Source organism: Panthera tigris, chromosome D2 (genome assembly GCF_018350195.1).
Source record: "Panthera tigris isolate Pti1 chromosome D2, P.tigris_Pti1_mat1.1, whole genome shotgun sequence".
NCBI lineage: Eukaryota > Metazoa > Chordata > Mammalia > Carnivora > Felidae > Panthera > Panthera tigris.
The window spans coordinates 30032688-30050818 of record NC_056670.1 but is presented as its reverse complement, the minus strand read 5'-3'; positions in this window follow the sequence as shown (position 1 = coordinate 30050818).

Genomic DNA, 18131 nt, shown 5'->3' with positions numbered 1-18131 from the left:
GATGGCTCAGAGCCTGGAGCCTGTTTCCGATTCTGTGTCTCCCTCTCTCTGCCCCTCCCCCGTTCATGCTCTGTCTGTCTCTCTCTGTCCCAAAAATAAATAAAAAACGTTGAAAAAAAAAATTTAAAAAAAAAAAAAAAGTAAGAACTCCTATTCCTCATGATACTATTTAAAAAAATAAATAAATGTCAAGGGGGAGCCTGGGTGGCTCAGTCAGTTAAGTGTCTGACTCTTGATTTCAGCTCAGGTCATGATCTCATGGTTCTCGAGTTCAAGCCCTGTGTTGGGCTCTGTGCTGACAGCCTGGAGCCTGCTTGGGATTCTCTCTCTCTCTCCCTCTATCTCTGTCCCTCCACCCACTCCCTCTCTCTCTCTCTCTCTCTCAAAAATAAACTTAAAAAACAAAATAAAACGTCAAGTATGCCAGAAAAGCTGTGGGTGGATCAATCAGTTGAGCATCCAACTCTTGATTTCAGCTCAGGTCATGATCGCAGGGTCGCGGGATGGAGCCCCCACATCAGGCTCTGTACTGACGGCTGGGAGCCTGGAGCCTGCTTCCAATTCTGTGTCTCCCTCTCTCTGCCCCTCCCCACCCCCAAACATAAATAAACATTACAAAAATAATACTACTACTGAACAAAAGAAGCCAGAGCAAAATAAATCTTACTGCCTAGTCCATTTCTATGAAGATCAAAAGAAGGTAAAGTTGGATTATATTATTTAGAGATACATACTTGTGTGGCAAAAATGTCAAGAGACGCAAGGAAATCGTTGCCAAAAGGTAGGGCTTAGCTCTAACAGAGAGGAAGGAATTGGGTCTGGCAGGGAGGAAGGCACGCAGTAGGCAGCAGAGGCTATGAGGTCCTGGCAATATTCTATTTCTTGACGTGGTTGGTGGTTTCATGGATGTTCACTTTATGATGATTTGTTAACCTGCACAGGGAAGAGGGAGAAGCAGAACTGAAGAAGGAGTTTGCTTCTCCGGGCAGTGGTCAAATGGGTCTCTTCTTTCATTAGAGGCAGCCCAGGGGGATTATGTGTGTGGCCTCTGGGGCCAGTTGCCTTTGATTTGAATTCTCTGGCCCTGCTACCTACTTGCTGTGTGACCTCATGCAATTTACTTAACCTTTCTGTGCCTCGATGGTCTCATCTGTGAAGTAGATAATACTACCTAATGTGAAGATTAATCGCTCCTAGGCGTACAGTAAATGGTACACGAGCTTTGTGAAATACGTGAAAACTCATAGATTCATTCAACACAAAAATTCTCCGAGGACCTGTACTGTGCCGGGTCCTTCGATATGCCTTCACAAGCCAGTGGACTCGGGTCCAAGGGTGAACTACAGAGCTCTCAGAACCGGGGGTCCCCCTTAGAGTCAAAGCAGTCACCTCCCACTAAAATCCTGGCTGGACTGCAAGCTTAGGCTAGGCTGAGCCCACAGGTGAACCAGGGCCCCCCCCCCCCACCTTGCTGCAGCCCTGGGGGGACCAGAAGCCACACAGGCTCTTGCTGGTCGCCTGCTTCTACAGTCGGACACGGGGCCTTCGGGCAGTTTGGTACCAGAACCGGGGCAGCCTCTTCTCCTCCGGGGCTCAGGAGAGTAGAGGGAGGTCAGATGATGAGAAAAGAGGAGCGGGAGAGAACAGGAGCCAACGGCCTGGGACGCTTTTCATCCCTTCCACAGAGGGAGCAGCAGAAAGAAGTGTGGGGGCGGGGTGAGCGGAAAAAGGAACCAAAAGCAGAGAATGGGGCCTGCCCCGCCGCGCTTTTTGTGGGGTCTTAATTAAGCCTGGAGGTCCTATTGTTCCTTTCATGGTGAAACATATGTTCAGGGCCTGGCTGAGGTTTGGGGATGAAATTTCAATGGTGCTGGGCACTATGGCCTGCCGGGGAGGGAGTCTAGGAGAGGCAGCAGGGTTGGGGGGTGGGGTGCGGAACCGTCCCTAAGCCCTGCCAGAAACGATACCATCTCCCAGAGTCACCTTCCACCGGAGCAGGAGATAAAACAACCAGAAAGCGTAGGAGAGCCTCCCCGCAGCCCCACCAGCAGCTCTAGTGTAGGGAAATGCCCGCGGGGTGGGTCAGAGTTATCTTCACGTTAGCAGGCCGTGTGACTTTCGGTGAGCCTCAGTTTCCCAATGTGTGCCATTCAGACGAGGCTGGCCAGGGCGGTGACTACCAGCATCTGCCACTGCCGTGAGCAGGAGGAGCCCCCCAGCGGCCAGACAGCCCAGTGGTGAAGGACTTGAGCAGACGGCCTATCAAACTTCCATTTGAAGGCTCACTTTGTTGCTCACCAAGGGGTCCTCTCGGCCAAGTGACTCATCTCTCTGAAGCTATCCCTCTGGGAAACTGGGGTGAAAACGCCCATTCTCCATGTTTGCAACGGGAATTAACGAGGACGATCCGCGTCCAGCCCTTAGCACATAGTGTCTGGCGGGTGCTTACTGTTTTCGACAGCCCGTTGTCGGGGTGGTGAACCTTCCCCTCCCGGAGTCCTGACACAAGCCCATGAGCACGCTCAGTAGAGTGAAGAAACAGAGCGTGGCCGTATGGCCACAGAGGTGACCGTAGAAGAGTCCACCCAGGCCGCAGGAGCTCAAGATGAAGAGTGAACTCTGTAGATGGGAGGGCTGAAGGTCTCGTAAAAACGCAGCAGGTAGAGGGCCGGGTGGCCTTGAACAGGAGTGTGGCATTGCAGAGGGGTCTGAGCACCTTGTTTAAGGACTGAGCAGGTTGACCTGGCTGGTTGGAGATCCTGTTGGGGAGTGGTGGGACAGAACGTTTTGAGTGCTGTTTGGGTCAGAATGTAAAACACAAGCCTGAAGACAAGCCAGGACTCGGGGCATCTCTACAACCTTATAATTAAATCTCAGTCCATGAGTGGGCCTCAGTCCCAAGGGAACCCGTCAAGAGAAGGAAAGTGGAATGCGTACACGCGAAGGGTCCGTGAGTTTCCCAGGGTCAGATCTAGCGCCTGAAAGAGGAAGCCAGGCTGAGTCACCTTAAGAGTGTGGAGAGACTAGGTGACTCCCTAGAAACTGAGGGGCAGAGAAGGAACTTACACAGAAACAGCAAAAGGAGACAACCTCTGTGCCAAGGTAAAGATAGGTGAGAAATCCTTAGGGATAGGGAGGGTGTCACAGAACCCATGAAGCTATTCCTAGAGAAGGATGATCATTTGGAAAGAGCCGCGCCCAGGAAGCATCAGCACCCAGTTACAACTACCGCAGTCAAGCCAGAACTACTCTGATTCTCCCCACCCGGGGATCCAAACTGGCAGCGAGGCAGGTGGACAGAAGGGAAAGAAGAGAGAAGCTGATCATACCTCCCACAAGCACACTTGTCCCATGGAGGGCTCCCGAGACCCAGGGGTCTGAGCTGCAGGAAGGGAGACACCCTAAACAAAGTTGGAGTCTTTATATTCCACTGGAAAAGGACGCGCTATTCCTTAGCTGTCAGTGATTGGGAAAGCCCCGAGAATGGCCAGAGATTTCACCCCGGGGAAACGGAGAATACGATGGGAGAGCCAGTGTGAAGGGGCAGTGGGGGAAAATGATATAGCTACATTCCGGTTGCATCGTAACACATGCAGCTCATTCAAAATCCGGTTACAGGGGCGCCTGGGTGGCTCAGTCAGCTAGGTGTCTGATTTCAGCTCAGGTCACGATCTCGTGGTTCGTGAGTTCAAGCCCCGCGTCAGGCTCTGTACTGATAGCTCAGAGCCTGGACTGCTTCAGATTCTGTGTCTCCCTCTCTCTCTGCCCCTCTCCCCCTTGTGCACCCACGTCACCTCAAAAATGAATAAACGTTAAAAAAAATTAAAAAACAAAATCTTGTTTCAGGCACACAGCTATGGAATGATGATTGCCAGGTGCAAAAAGCAAAGTACAAAATAATGCATAATAAAGTGTCTTCTATCTCAGAAAGGAAGAGTATTAATACAAACAAGTAAATAAATAAATTTGCTTATGTTTTAAGCAATGAAAGGATAAACCAAAAACTAATAAAAGTGATTTCCAATAAGGGAAAGGAGGAGAGACAGGATTGGAAAATAGACTTCACTAAAAGGACCTTATTTTATAGTTCTGAGTCTGGAGCCATCTAAATGTCTTACATAATTATAAAACAAAATTAAAGCAATACATTTAAAGGTAATGGCTAAAAATAACAGAATGAAGCATATGAACTTAACTATCAAGGTTGTAGCATAACCACAGAGAATTATTTCAAGCGGTTTTAAAGCACAGAATTACGTAACAGGGACAAAAATGCAGGCCTTTGGAATGGAGAATCCTCTGGACTCCCCTAATCTTCAACTCCACCCCCAGCTGCCTGGAGTGCCTCACTGTCAAGCTAATCTATACACAGACGCCAGCAATCGGTCAAAATGACCACTTAAATGTAACTACCAGTTTGTAGTTCTAGAAGCTTCTATTCCAGGTAGCTGACTCTGACTGTGGTTCTTTCTATTCACCTGTGTCTCCAGATTCCAGGGTGATGGTGTGCCCTGAGACCTCAGTGCTCCCATGGATCTAAGAAAAGTGGTTAATTTTCAGTTTGTCCACCTTTTTCTCATCGTGTGTATGAAATGACTTCCAACCCCTTTATATATTGAAACTGAAATGAGAAGTTCCATCCATAAATTCATGGGCTATTTTTTTTTTTAAACAAGTTATTGATTACTTTGGTGTTTGCTAGGTCTGTCTGTCAGAATTCAATTAGATAGGCAGAACCCATCAGGAGATATTTACAATAAAGGATTTATTACTTTCACCTGTTAAAAAATGTGCATGGGAGGAATTTGTAGTGATTTTACGATCTACCATAACTACCCTGCTAGATCTCCAGTAAATTCAAGCACACGTTGTGCTTTTTTAATTAAACCTTATATTTTAAAATAATAGTAGATTAATATTCTGTAGTAAGAAATAATGCAAAGAGAGCTCTTATATACTTCATCCAGTTTCCTCTGATGGTAACATATTTGCCAAACTCTGGTACAAGATCGCATCAGGATACTGACATTGACACACTCAAGATACAAAACACTTACATCACCACAGGAATTTCTGATGTTGCCCTTTTAGAGCCACACCTCCCTCTTCATCCCTAGGAACCACTAATCTATTTTCCACGTCCATAATTTTGTCGTTGAAATATTATATAATCAGAATCGTATAGTGCGTAATCTTTTTGGAATTGACATTTTTCACTCCAGAGAATTATCTGTAGGTTCATCCAGGTTGTTGTGTCTATCAGTGGTTCATTCCTTTTCATTACTAAATAATATCCCATTGTATGGACATACCACCGTCTGTTTAACCATTCACCCATTGAAGGACAATTCTGTTGTTTCCAGTTCGGGCTTTTAGGAATAAAGCTATTTGTGATATTGTGATTTACAAAAAGAAACGTGTATTTAGTCTTCATATTCTTTTCTGATACAGAGCTCCTAAAACCCTTGGAATTTCCTCAGTGATAAGAGAGGTAAAGATGTCTTGTGTTACCCATACCAATCTCCTTTCAACCACATCTGAGTTTATGTTAATAGGTGACTTTTGAAAATCTCTTAAGGATCAGGGCTAGTTGCCAGTGGAACCCACCATGTGATTAGAGGATTGAAACACTGGCCCCAACCCCTTGACTTCCAGGGAGGGAAGAGGGAATGGAGGTTGAATCAACCAATCTCCAATGGCCAATGATTTGATCAATGGGTCTCACGTAATAGAGCTTTCTTAAAAATTCAAAGGACAGGATTTGGAGAGCTCCTGGGTGGGTGAACACATGGAAATGCTGGAAGGGTGCAACACCCAGGAGGGGCGTGGAAGCTCCATGCCCCTTCCCATCTACCTTGCCCCATGTATCTCTTTCATCTGGCTGTTCCTGGGTCGTATTCTTTTATTATAAACCAGTAATCTACCAAGGAAACTATTTTTCCTGAGTTATAGGGCCACTATAGCAAATTAATGGAACCAAGAACCAGTCAGTCAGAAGCACAGGTAACAGCCTGGATGCCTGATTGGCATCAGAAGTGTCAGGGGGCAGTCTGTGGGACTGAATCCTTAACCTGTGGCATCTGATGCTAACACTAGCTAGATAGTGTCAGGACTGAATTGAATTGTAGGACACTGAACTAGTGTCACTGAATTTCTTGGTGTGGGAAACCGCCCCCCACCCCCACATTTGGTGACCAGAAGTATCAGATGTGGAGGAGGGTATTCTGTGGGTTGACAGAAAACAGAGAAATTTTCCCATACACTGCGATAAGCATTCATGTACAGATTTTTGTGTAAACATAAGTCTTCATTTCTCTGGGAGAAATGCCAGGACAGCAACTGCTGAATTGCATTGTACTTGTATGTTAGCTTTATAGGAAACTGCCAAACTGTTTTCCAAAGTAGAAATACCATTTTACACTCCCATCAGCAATGTATGAGAGACTAGGTTCTCCACATGCTCACAGAAATTTAACATTGTTGCTATTTTCATTTAGCCATTCTGCCATATGTGTAGGTATATTTCATTGTGGTTTTAATTTGCATTTCCTGATGGTCAACGATGTTGAACATCTTTTTATATCTTATGTGCCATCTACATATCTTCTTCAGTAAAATATCTGTTCATGTCTCCTGTCCATTTTCTAATTGGATTGTTTGCTTTTTTTTTTTTTTACTGTTTCTAAGTGCTATATATATTCTAGAGTCTAGTCTTTAGATGGATATGTGCTTTGTAAATATTTCCTCACTCTATAGCTTGTCTTTTCATCTTTTTAACAGAATCTTTTACAGAACAGAAGTTTTAAATTTTGATAAAGTCCAATTTATCCATTTTTTTTTCTCTTATGAGTCTTGCTTTTAGTGTCAGCTTTTTGTCTGGATCCTGAACCTAGATCCTGAGGAATTTTTTTCTATAGGTCTTATAATTCAATGTTTACACTTATGTCCAGAATTCATCTTGAATTAATTTCTGTATGACACATGAGATTTAGGTGGAGAGCTTTTGTTTGTTTGCTTGCTTTGTTTTGTTTTGCCTATGGATGTCTACTTGCACCAACACCCTTTGTTCAAAAGGCTATCTTTCCTCTCTTGAATTGTCTTTACACTTTATCAAAAATCAGCTCAGCGTATTTGTGTGGGTCTGCTTCTCGGTTCTCTATTCTGTTCCATGTGTCTCTGATCTGTGTGTCTGTCCCTCCACCCATACTGTACAGACTTGGTTACTGCAGCTATATAATAAATCTGGAAATCAAGTAGACTTAATATCAATCTCCCTTTTCAAAACTGTTTCAGCAATTCCAGTTCCTTTGCCCTTTCAAGATTTTAGAATAATCTTGTCTATACCTGCAAAAAAATCTTTCTTTTAAAAAAAAAGATTTTGGGGCGCCTGGGTGGCTCAGTTGGTTAAGCGACTGACTTCGGCTCAGGTCATGATCTCACAGTTTGTGAGTTCGAGCCCGCATCGGGCTCTATGCTGACAGCTCAGAGCTTGGAGCCTACTTCAGATTCTGTGTTTCCCCCTCTCTCTACCCCTCCCCTGCTCACGCTCTGTGTCTCTCTGTCTCTCAATAATAAATAAACGTTAAAAAAATTTTCTAATTTAAAAAAATTTTTAAAAAAGATTTTATTTCTTTAAGTAATCTCTACACCTGACGTGGAGCTCAAACTTACAACACCAAGGTCAAAAGTTGCATGCTCTACCAACTAAGCCTGTCAGGCATCCCTTGCTGGGGTTTTGATAGGAACTGTGTTAAGCCTGTAAGTCAATTGGGGAAGACTTGCCATCTTTACTACGATGAATTTTGAGTCCATAAACATGGTATGTCTCTACATTTATTTAGATCTTCTTTGATTACTTTCATTGGCATTTTGCAGTTTTCAACATACAAGTCTTGCACACATTCAGTTAGATTTATTCCTAAGTATCTTATTTGTGTGGTGTGTGTCATTGTAAATGGTGTTGTTTTTTTAATTTCAGTACCCACGTGTTCATTGCTAGTATATAGAAATACAATTGACTTTGTACATTTATCTTGTATCCTGCAACCTTGCTGAATTCACATGTTAGCTCTAGGAGGTTTTTGTATATTTCTTAGGATTTTCTCTGCAGATAGTCATGCCATCTGCAAACAAGGACAGCTTTATTTTTCCTCTCCAATCTGCGTGCTTTTTCTCCCTTGCCTTATTGCATAACTTCCAGTACTATATAGAGTGGTGAAAACAGATATCCTTGCCTAGTTTCCAATATTAAAGGGAAAGCATTTAGTCTATCACCATTATATCTTTCATCATTTAATTTTTCACCATTATCTGGAGGTTCTTCATAGACGCCCTTTTTTAACTTAATGAAGTTCCCTTCCATCTTAGTTTGCTAAAAGTTATTATCATGATTGGGAATTGGATTTTGTCAAATGTTTTTTCTGCCTTGACTGATATCATATGATTTTTATCCTTCAGTCTGTTGGTATGGTGGATTATATTGATTGATTTACAAATGCTAAACCACTTTTACATAACTGGTCGTGGTGTATACTTTTTTATACATTGTTGGAATTAATTTGCCAATATTTTTGAGGATGTTTGACTCTAAGTCATGAGAGATATTGGTCTGTAGTTTTGTTTTGTTCTATAATCTTTGCCTGGCTCTGTTATCAGAGTAATGCTGACCTGTACATGAGTTGGGAAATATTCCCCTTTGTATCCTCAAGAAAAAATTGTGTTAAGTTGGTCTTAATTCTCAAAATGTTTGATGGAATTCTCTAGTGAAACTATTGAACTTAGAGATTTCATTTTCAGAAGGTTTTTATTTATGGATTCAGTTTTTAAAATTATTGGAGACCTATTCAGATTATGTATTCCTCTTGGCTGAGTTTTGGTAGCTTGTTTTTAAAGATTGATCTATTTCTTCTATTTGAGTACATAAGCATAACATTGTGATATTCCTTTATTAACTTTTAATGGATGTAGCATGGACAGTCACATCTCTTTACATTTCTCACATTGGTTATTATACTCCTCTCCTCTTACCTTTGTCAGTATTGCTAGATGTTTATCAGTTTTATTGATTTTTTCCAAAGAACCAGACTTTTTTTAATTTTCCCTATTGTTTTCCTTTTTCAATTTTATTGTTTTCTGCTCTGATCTTTATTATTTCTTCTCTTCTTCTTGTTTTGGGTTTACTTTTATTTTGTTTATGAGGTAGGAGTTTACTTATAGTTTATGAGGTAGGAGTTTAGATTATTGATTTGTGACCTTTTACTCTTTTCCAATATAAATATTTAATGTTATAAATTTGCCTCCAAGCATTGCTTTAGCTGTATCCCACATATTTTGATATATAATATTTTCATTTTCATTCAGTTCTATGTACTTTTATTTCCTTTGCTACTTCCTCCTTAATCCATGGATTATTTAGAAGTGTGTTGTTAATTTCCACGTGTTGGACATTTTCTTATGGGTCTATGTTGCTTAGATCCTTGCTGAGTTTCTGTCTAGTAGGTTATATCTGTTGCTCAGAGTGGAGTTTTGAAATTCCCAATTCTGAACACGGATTTGTCTGCTTCTCCTTTAAGCTTTATCAGTTTTTATTTTATGTTTTTTGAGGTTCTGTTGTTTGGTGAGTACACATTTAGAATCATTATGTCTTCTTGATAGATTGATCCTTTTGTCATTGAGTAATGTCCATTTTTGTCTTGAGTAATTTTCATTGCTCTAAAGTCTCCTTTATCTGATATTAATATTCCCACTTCTACTTTGTAAAAATTAATTTTTGGATAGCATATCTCTTTTCATCACTTTACTTTTGACCCACCTATGTTGTTGAATAGTGAGGTCTTTGTAAACTACATGTGGTTGGGTCTTCTCTTTCTTGTCCACTTTCTGAACATCTGCCCAGTAGTATATCTAAACCATTTACACTTAAAGCATTAAATGTAAATGGTAATAGTATATGTAGGGCATTTATATTTAAGGGAATTATGGACATATTAGGTTTTACTCTGTCATTAAATTTTTTTCTGCTTGTTTCTTTCTTTTTTTAAAAAGGTGTTCATTTTTGAACCTCAATTTCTGTTCTAGGCAATTTTGGTACAAAATATATGATGTAGTACCAACCAGTGCCTTTGGTGAACTGAGGGAAGAAACTCTTCTACTAGGCAGGCTGCTACAACTTCTCAAAGGAGGCTATGTTTCTCTTTCCTTGCCTTCCAAGGGGTTACTTGAACATTTTTTTAGGATCCCACCTTAACTTACAGTGTTTGTGAGGACATCACTTTGTATAGTTTTCTTAGTGATTTGCCTTGATTTATAATATATATGTGACTCACCTCAGTCTACTAGTATCGACATTTTCCCACTTCAAGTGCAGTATAGAAACCTTACTTCCATTTAGATGTCTTTAACTTCCCCACTTTTAAATATAATTGCCTCAAATATCAGATGTTCTTATAATTTTTATTTCAATCCTTATATATGATTTATAAAACTCATAAGAAGGATAATCTATTGGATGAACCCATATTTCTGCTTTCTTGGGTTTTTTTTTTCATATTTCCTAATGCTCTAAAGAACTTATATCATTTCCCTTCTGTTTGAGGAATTTATTTTACCCATTCTTTAAGAATAGGTCTGCAAGTGATGAATTGTTTTGGTTTCCCTTTATCTTTTATTCATGAAAGATAGTTCTACTGGACACAGAAATTATATTTGAGTTTTTCCTTCAGCAGTTGAAAAATGTGCCACTTTTTTCTGGCCTCCACATTTCAAATAAGAAACCTGCTTTCATTAGAATTTCTGTTTCATATAGGTTAATTTGTTGTTTCTCCCTGGCTGTTTTCAAGATTTCTTCTTTGTCTTTAGTTTTCAGAAGTTTAGTCATGATGTGTCTTGGCATAGATTTCCTTGCATTTATCCTATTTGGAGTTAGCCCAGCTTCTTTAACCTGTGGGTTTATGTCTTCTACCAGATTGGGGGGATCTTCAGCCATTATTTCTTTGAATATTCTTTTAGTCCCACTCTCTTCCTCTTCTTACCTGTGAGTCGAATGTTATGAATGTTAGATCACTTGTTTTTGTCTCACAGGTTCCTGAGACTACTCTCTCTCTCTCTCTCTCTCTCTCTCTCTCTTTTTAATGCTATTTTGTACCTGTTGTTCATATTAGGTAAATTCTATTGAGCTGTTCTCAAGTTCACTGATTCTGTCCTCTTCACTATACTATTAAACCTATCCACTGAGTTTTTATTTTCTGTTATTGTATTTTTTCAGTTCTATAATTTCTAGCTGTTTCCTCTGCTTCTTTTCTGAGGTTTTTCCAACTTGTTTCAAGATCATTTACAATTGCTTGTTGAATCATTTTTATAGTGATTGCTTTAGAAATCATCAGATAACTCCAGCATCTGATTCATTTTGGTGTTGTCATCAATTGATTGTCTTTTCTCATTGAAGTTATTGTTTTCCTTGCTCGTGGTGTGGTTTGTAGTTTTCTTTTTTTACTTATTTAATGTCCTGGGACATGAAAAAATGTGACTGTAATTACATGCAGGTGACAACTTTTGCCAAGAGTGGCCAGATATTTCCTCTGTTTGAGGATATTGTGCCACACCAGCAGCAGCCATGAAGGAAAGATAAATGAGTGAAAGTGGACCTGTGACAAGCCACGGAAAGCAAGTCTATAAAGGGCTCCAGCCAATTGTGGCATGTAAGAATAGGAGCCCAGCATTGCTATCACTATTAATTCTTCAAAAGAAACTTAAAATTTATATTTTTAAGAGAGATCTCCTATTGTTTAAGTATTAGAAATCCATTCTTTTATTTTTTTTTTCCCAAGAATTTTCTGGCCAAAGAAAAACAAGATTGGATTAGGCTTTTAGGAAGTCCTTTTATCCCTAGATTCTACAAGGGAAAAAGGATAGCAAATAGTAGGTATGCAATCAATCGAACTGGAAGTGTCACTCACTGAGTACACTGACATAGCCAGTTCACTAAAGGTACAATGCAGCTTTCAAGGATGCTGCTATGGACCGATTGTTTTTGTACTTCCATCCCCAATTCACGTGTTAATTCCCTAAACCCCAAAGTAAAGGCATTTCCACATCCACCAAAAACATCCTTCAAGTTGAATGTGAAATAAGGATATTCAATAAGTGAAATTTGAGATAATTTGTCTCCAGTGAACCTGGGTTCTAAGAAATGTTAATGGAGGCTCTTCAAGCTAAAGGAAAATGATACCTAATACTCAAATCTACAGGAAGAAATGAAGAACACCAAAAGTTGTAAATAAATAGGCACATATAAAAAGCTATGTTATTTTTTATTCTTGTGATTTCCTTAAAAGAGAATAGACTGTTTAAAACACAAACAATAATAATGTAAGAAAAGCAAAAATGACACTAATGCAAGATAGGTTTATAACACATGTCACAAACATAGCACAAAGAATGGAGTGGGCAGGTAAATGACTTCATATTATTGGGAGGAAATAATAAAAATAATAAAAAGGTGTAGAATTAAGAAGCAAAGAGAGGAAATTAAGTGGAATACTAAAAATATGTGACCCAAAAGAAGGCAGAAAAAGAGAAATGGAGTAACAAAAACTTGAAAGAAAAAATGAAAAATACATAGCAAAATGGTAAACTTACACCCAACTATATCATTAATTACACTAGAGGTAAATGTATTACACACTCCAATGAAAAGGCAGAGATTGTCAGAAGAGATTAGATTATTTTTTAAGCCCAACTATATACTGTCTATAAGACAGACAATTTAAATTTAAAAACACAGATATATGGAAATTACATTGATGGAGAAATATACAATGCAAACACTAAACACAGAAAACCTGGTGTAGCTGTACATTAAAACCTCGGTTTGTGAGCATAATTTGTTCTGGAAACATGCTTGTAATCCAAAACACTTGTATATCAAAGCAAATTTCCCCATAAGAAATAATGGAAACTCAGATGATTCATTCCACCACCCAAAAATATTCATATAGAAATGATTACGATACTGTAATATAACAAAACAATAAAGAAAACACAAAATATAAAGAAAAATAAACAAATTAACCTGTGCTTACCTTTGAAAACCTTCCTGGCTGGTGTGAGGGAGACAAGAGAGAGGAAGGTTATTGTGCAGGACAATTTTCACTATCACTAACAGAATCCACTGCACAATGGAATCTTTTCACTTTTGTGCAAGTTAAATGAGGAAACTAGTCAATGACCTAGAATGAAGCAAAGAATTCCTAAGCTTATTCTTGCATGGAAAATCAAAGACTGTCCCTAGGTGCTTTGAAGTGACAAAAAATACACTAGTGCCAGTTGGGGGCACCTGCCAACATTCTGAAAAATTGCTGATTTCTGCCAAACGTCACAGCCTGAGATGGAGCATTGGAGAACGGGAGATGATAACCCACAATCCCACAGCAAGAAAGAGAGATAGAGAGAGAGAGAGAAGAACCATTGGCTCTGTTGTGATCATGTGACGTCTGGTATCACATTCTACTCGAATTGCAAGACAGCGTTCATTTATCAAGTTAAAATTTATTAGAATTTTTTTTTCATCTTGTGGAACACTCGCAGAATAAGTTACTCGCAATCCAAGGTTTTACTGTATTAATGTCAGACAATATAGACTTCAAGACAGAGCTTATTACAGGAGATACAGAAGGCCATTTCATAATATAAAAAAGGACAATTAATTAAAAAGAAACAACAATTCCTAAAATGTATGAACTTAATAACAGCATTTCAACAGTTGTGAAGTCAAACTGGCAGAACAAAGAAAGAAATAGCCAAGTCCACAATCATACCTAGATATTTAACACCCTCTCTCATTCATGGACTGAAGAAGTAAGCCAAAAAAAAGTAAGACTATGGAAGATCTGAACAACACTATTACCCAATTTGACCAAACTGACATTTGTAGACTGTTACATCCAACAATCACAAAATACAAATTAATTTCAAGTCCTGTGGAACATTCAAGAAAGATCATATTTTAGACCATAAAATAAGTTTTAATAGATTTCAAAAAGTTGAAAATTTATGGACTATTTCTCTGGTCATGAAAGAATTAAGTTAGAAATCAATAAATAATAAGATATCAGGAGGGAACTAAATAGATTTAGATAGTTTAGATAATATCTACTAATAAGATATTAGTAAAAACTAAATAGCAGACTTCCATATAACTCATGAGCCAAAAGAAAAAAATTATCATAAAATAATTATCTAGATTTTCACTTTAAAAAGCTAGAAAAAGTAAATGGAAGAAACGGAACCCTGTGCTAATAGAGAAAAAAATAATAATTAAGAGCAGAATTCAAAGAAATGGAAAAAGATGGAGAAGAAAATGAATAAAGACAAAAGTCTGTTCTTTGAAAAGATTAATAAAATTGATAAATCTCTAGCTGGACTCATCAAGAAGAAAGAGAGAACACAAAATACCAGTATCAGAAATGAAATGGGTGATATCACTGGAGATCCTGCAGACTTTGAAAGAATATTAAGGAGAGGCTCCTGGGGGGCTCAGTCACTTAAGTGTCTGACTTCGGCTCAGGTCATGATCTCACTGGTTCGTGAGTTCAAGCCCCGCGTCGGGCTCTGTGCTGACAGCTCAGAGCCTGGAGCCTGCTTTGGATTCTGTGTCTCCCTCTCTCTCTGCCCCTCTCCCGCTCTCTCTCTCTCTCTCTCTCTCTCAAAAATAAATAAACATTAAAAGTTAAAAAAAAAGAACATTAAAGAAATTCTGTGAACAACTGTTAAAGATTAAGTAGTTTCCAGGTGCCTCAATGGCTCAGTCAGTTAACCATCTGCCTGTGGCTCAGGTCATGATCTCACGGTTCATGAGTTCGAGCCCCCCATTGGGCTCCTTACTGCCATCACAGAGCCTGTTTCAGATCTTCTATCCCCCTCTCTCTCTGTCCCTTCCCCGCTCACGCTCTCTCTTTCTCAAAAATAGAAAAACGTAAAACTAAAAAAAAAAACAAAAAAAACAAAAAAAGATGTAATAGTATCAATCTTAAATCCTCCTTCAGAAAATAGAAGGGGAGGAAGCACTTCTGTTATCATTCAGAGTCCAATCAGGAGACAGAAACTACCCAGTAATTCAAATGGTAACTTAAAGTTTAGGATAAAGAAGTATTGACAGGAGATTGGAAAAAAAGGGAATTGTCTAGTAAGAGTCAACAAGAGCCCTGAAGAATATAGTACAAGTAGCAAACAGATGGAGAAACGGGAACCCTCTTGCACTGTTGGTGGGAATGCAAATTGGTGCAGCCGCTCTGGAAAGCAGTGTGGAGGTTCCTCAGAAAATTAAAAATAGACCTACCCTATGACCCAGCAGTAGCACTGCTAGGAATTTACCCAAGGGATACAGGAGTACTGATGCATAGGGGCACTTGTACCCCAATGTTTATAGCAGCACTCTCAACAATAGCCAAATGATGGAAAGAGCCTAAATGTCCATCAACTGATGAATGGATAAAGAAATTGTGGTTTATATACACAATGGAGTACTACGTGGCAATGAGAAAGAACGAAACATGGCCCTTTGTAGCAACGTGGATGGAACTGAAGAGTGTGATGCTAAGTGAAATAAGCCATACAGAGAAAGACAGATACCATATGGTTTCACTCTTATGTGGATCCTGAGAAACTTAACAGAAACCCATGGGGGAGGGGAAGGAAAAAAAAAAAGAGGTTAGAGTGGAAGAGAGCCAAAGCATGAGAGACTGTTAAAAACTGAGAACAAACTGAGGGTTGATGGGGGCTGGGAGGGAGGGGAGGGTGGGTGATGGGCATTGAGGAGGGCACCTTTTGGGATGAGCACTGGGTGTTGTATGGAAACCAATTTGACAATAAATTTCATATATTGAAAAAAAAATTACAGTATATTCACCACACAAAAAAAAGTAGCAGACAGAAGTGATCATAAAGATACCCCTCCTTGGGTGGAGATCCAGACCTCACTGAAGAAGACAGGACATGATTCATTGGATGGTGGAGAGATTACTGAGGTACCTGAGGTGCCACGCTAGCGTGACTTGAGGGAAACGTGCCCTCTGAGATGCAGAGGGAAGTCCTCCACAGTGAGGTGGGATGCGCGAGAACCTGCTACATCTTTGCTGGGGTGGCCATTCATGGGGCGGTGCCTCACCAGCAGCATTGTACGGCCCACTGGTCCACCTGAGGAGGGACCCAGGAGAGCTGCTGACAGCCACATGCTGCAGGAACAGGAACTGGAGGAGCCACCATGCTGATCTAGCTAAGCACTAAGAAAGCTCACGATGCAGGAAAAGAAAATCCTCTGCTCCTCCAGTGTCCCTCCAGCACCCTCTACTGACAAGGCTTAACATGGTGCCCACTGATAAAGGGAAATACGCCGCCATCTCCTTTATCACAGAGCAGGCGAAGAATGGTTTTAGAGTGGAGAAGCAATACATTGATAACAGGCACAGCCTCCCCATTCATTTCACGTGACCGGAAAGACTCTGATAAAACCTGACAAAGACCACGCAAGAAAATTACAGACCAGTATCCTTCCTGGACATAGATATCAAAAAGTCCTTAACAAAACATTAGCAAACCGATGACAGCCGTGTATTAAAATGACGACACATCAGAGTACATGGAGCTCATCCCAACAAAGCAAAGTTGGTTTAACACTTAAAAATTGATCGGTGTAATTCACCACATTAAAGAATACAAGAGGAAAATTACACAGCTGCACAAGCATTTAACAAAATTTAACACTCACTCATGATTTAAACTCTAAGTGAACCAAACACAGAAGACGATTACACAGAAGAGGCCATCAACGACATTATGCACGGTGGTGAAACTAGAGCCATGGAAGAGAAGTTAAAAAACTTAACTGGTAAATTTGCTGCTGGAGACGCCACCTTAGATAGACAGGAAAGGTGCGAAAGAGACTAATTTCTCTTCCTCCCACCCTTTCATCTCCCGCCAGTGTGTCCTATTGGCTGATCCCAAGCAGAAACAAGTTCTTCTGAGAGCCCCAGAAACAACCCATGGGAATTAGTTCCCTGCAACTCAGAGCAGAGCCAGGGAAAGGCAAAGAGGAGATCTGAGGGAAAACAGGAACAGCATCCAGAGACACTGCTGCCTGCTGGGAAATCTCCCATATCTCTTGGCAGAAGACGGAGGGCTTGGCCCATCACAGCCAGGGCAGTTCATGGTGGTCCAGCCACATCTTCTTGCTATCTCAACTCTGGAGGGCCTCTTGCTGCAAGTCTGGACTCTCTTCCTCATCCTATAATCCCTCTTCACACAACAAACTGTTGAGTCTCCAAGCATACCTAAGTCTGATATACTTGGAAACCTAGCCCACCCTCCATCTTGCCTGATGTTGAGATCACCGAATCAACCACTCTGCCATGTGAGTCTGTCTGAACTCTGGGTGCCTTTGGGCTCATAGGGTCTCCAAACCCAACACGGTAAGGACAGAGGGCTACATTCCTCAAGTGGGTCATTGAGAGCGATAGAAAATGGGGCTACTCTTGCTTCCTCTCTCTCGATTCCTGGACTCTACCCTACTGAGTTCACAGCACCATATGGAATGTTGATTTTAGTATGTATACAATGGTCCAGAAGATGGTGTCCCATCCTTGCTGATTTTGCGGTGCCTTCAGCTGGCTCTTCCAAGGCTCTCTTAAGCCAGCAGCTAATGTCCTTGCAGCATCGCTGGAGTGTAAAATATGGACCATCAGGGACAGCTGAAAAATAAGATCAGTGATGAATTCCATAGGGTTTCCCTGCCCTGCACTCTGAGTTCCCACCAACCACTCCAGGTGGGGAGTAAAATCTAAGTCTCATTTACAGAACCCTCTGCTGTTCGTAGACCACTTTCACCCATATGCTACCTTAGAAATGACACTGCTTTCTTACGTCTGTATAATCCAACTCTCCCCATCAACCTACTTCACACATGATGTCCTACTACAGCAGAATTGAGAGATCTTTCTCTTGGCCTCCAGAATAGGACACCTCCTGGTGGTCCCTGTCCCTTTCTGGCCACCGCCCTCCCCGCAATGTCCTTACTCTGGCTTCGGATCAAAAGCACCTGAGGGATTTGTTAAATGTACAGACTCTTAGGCTACCAGAGG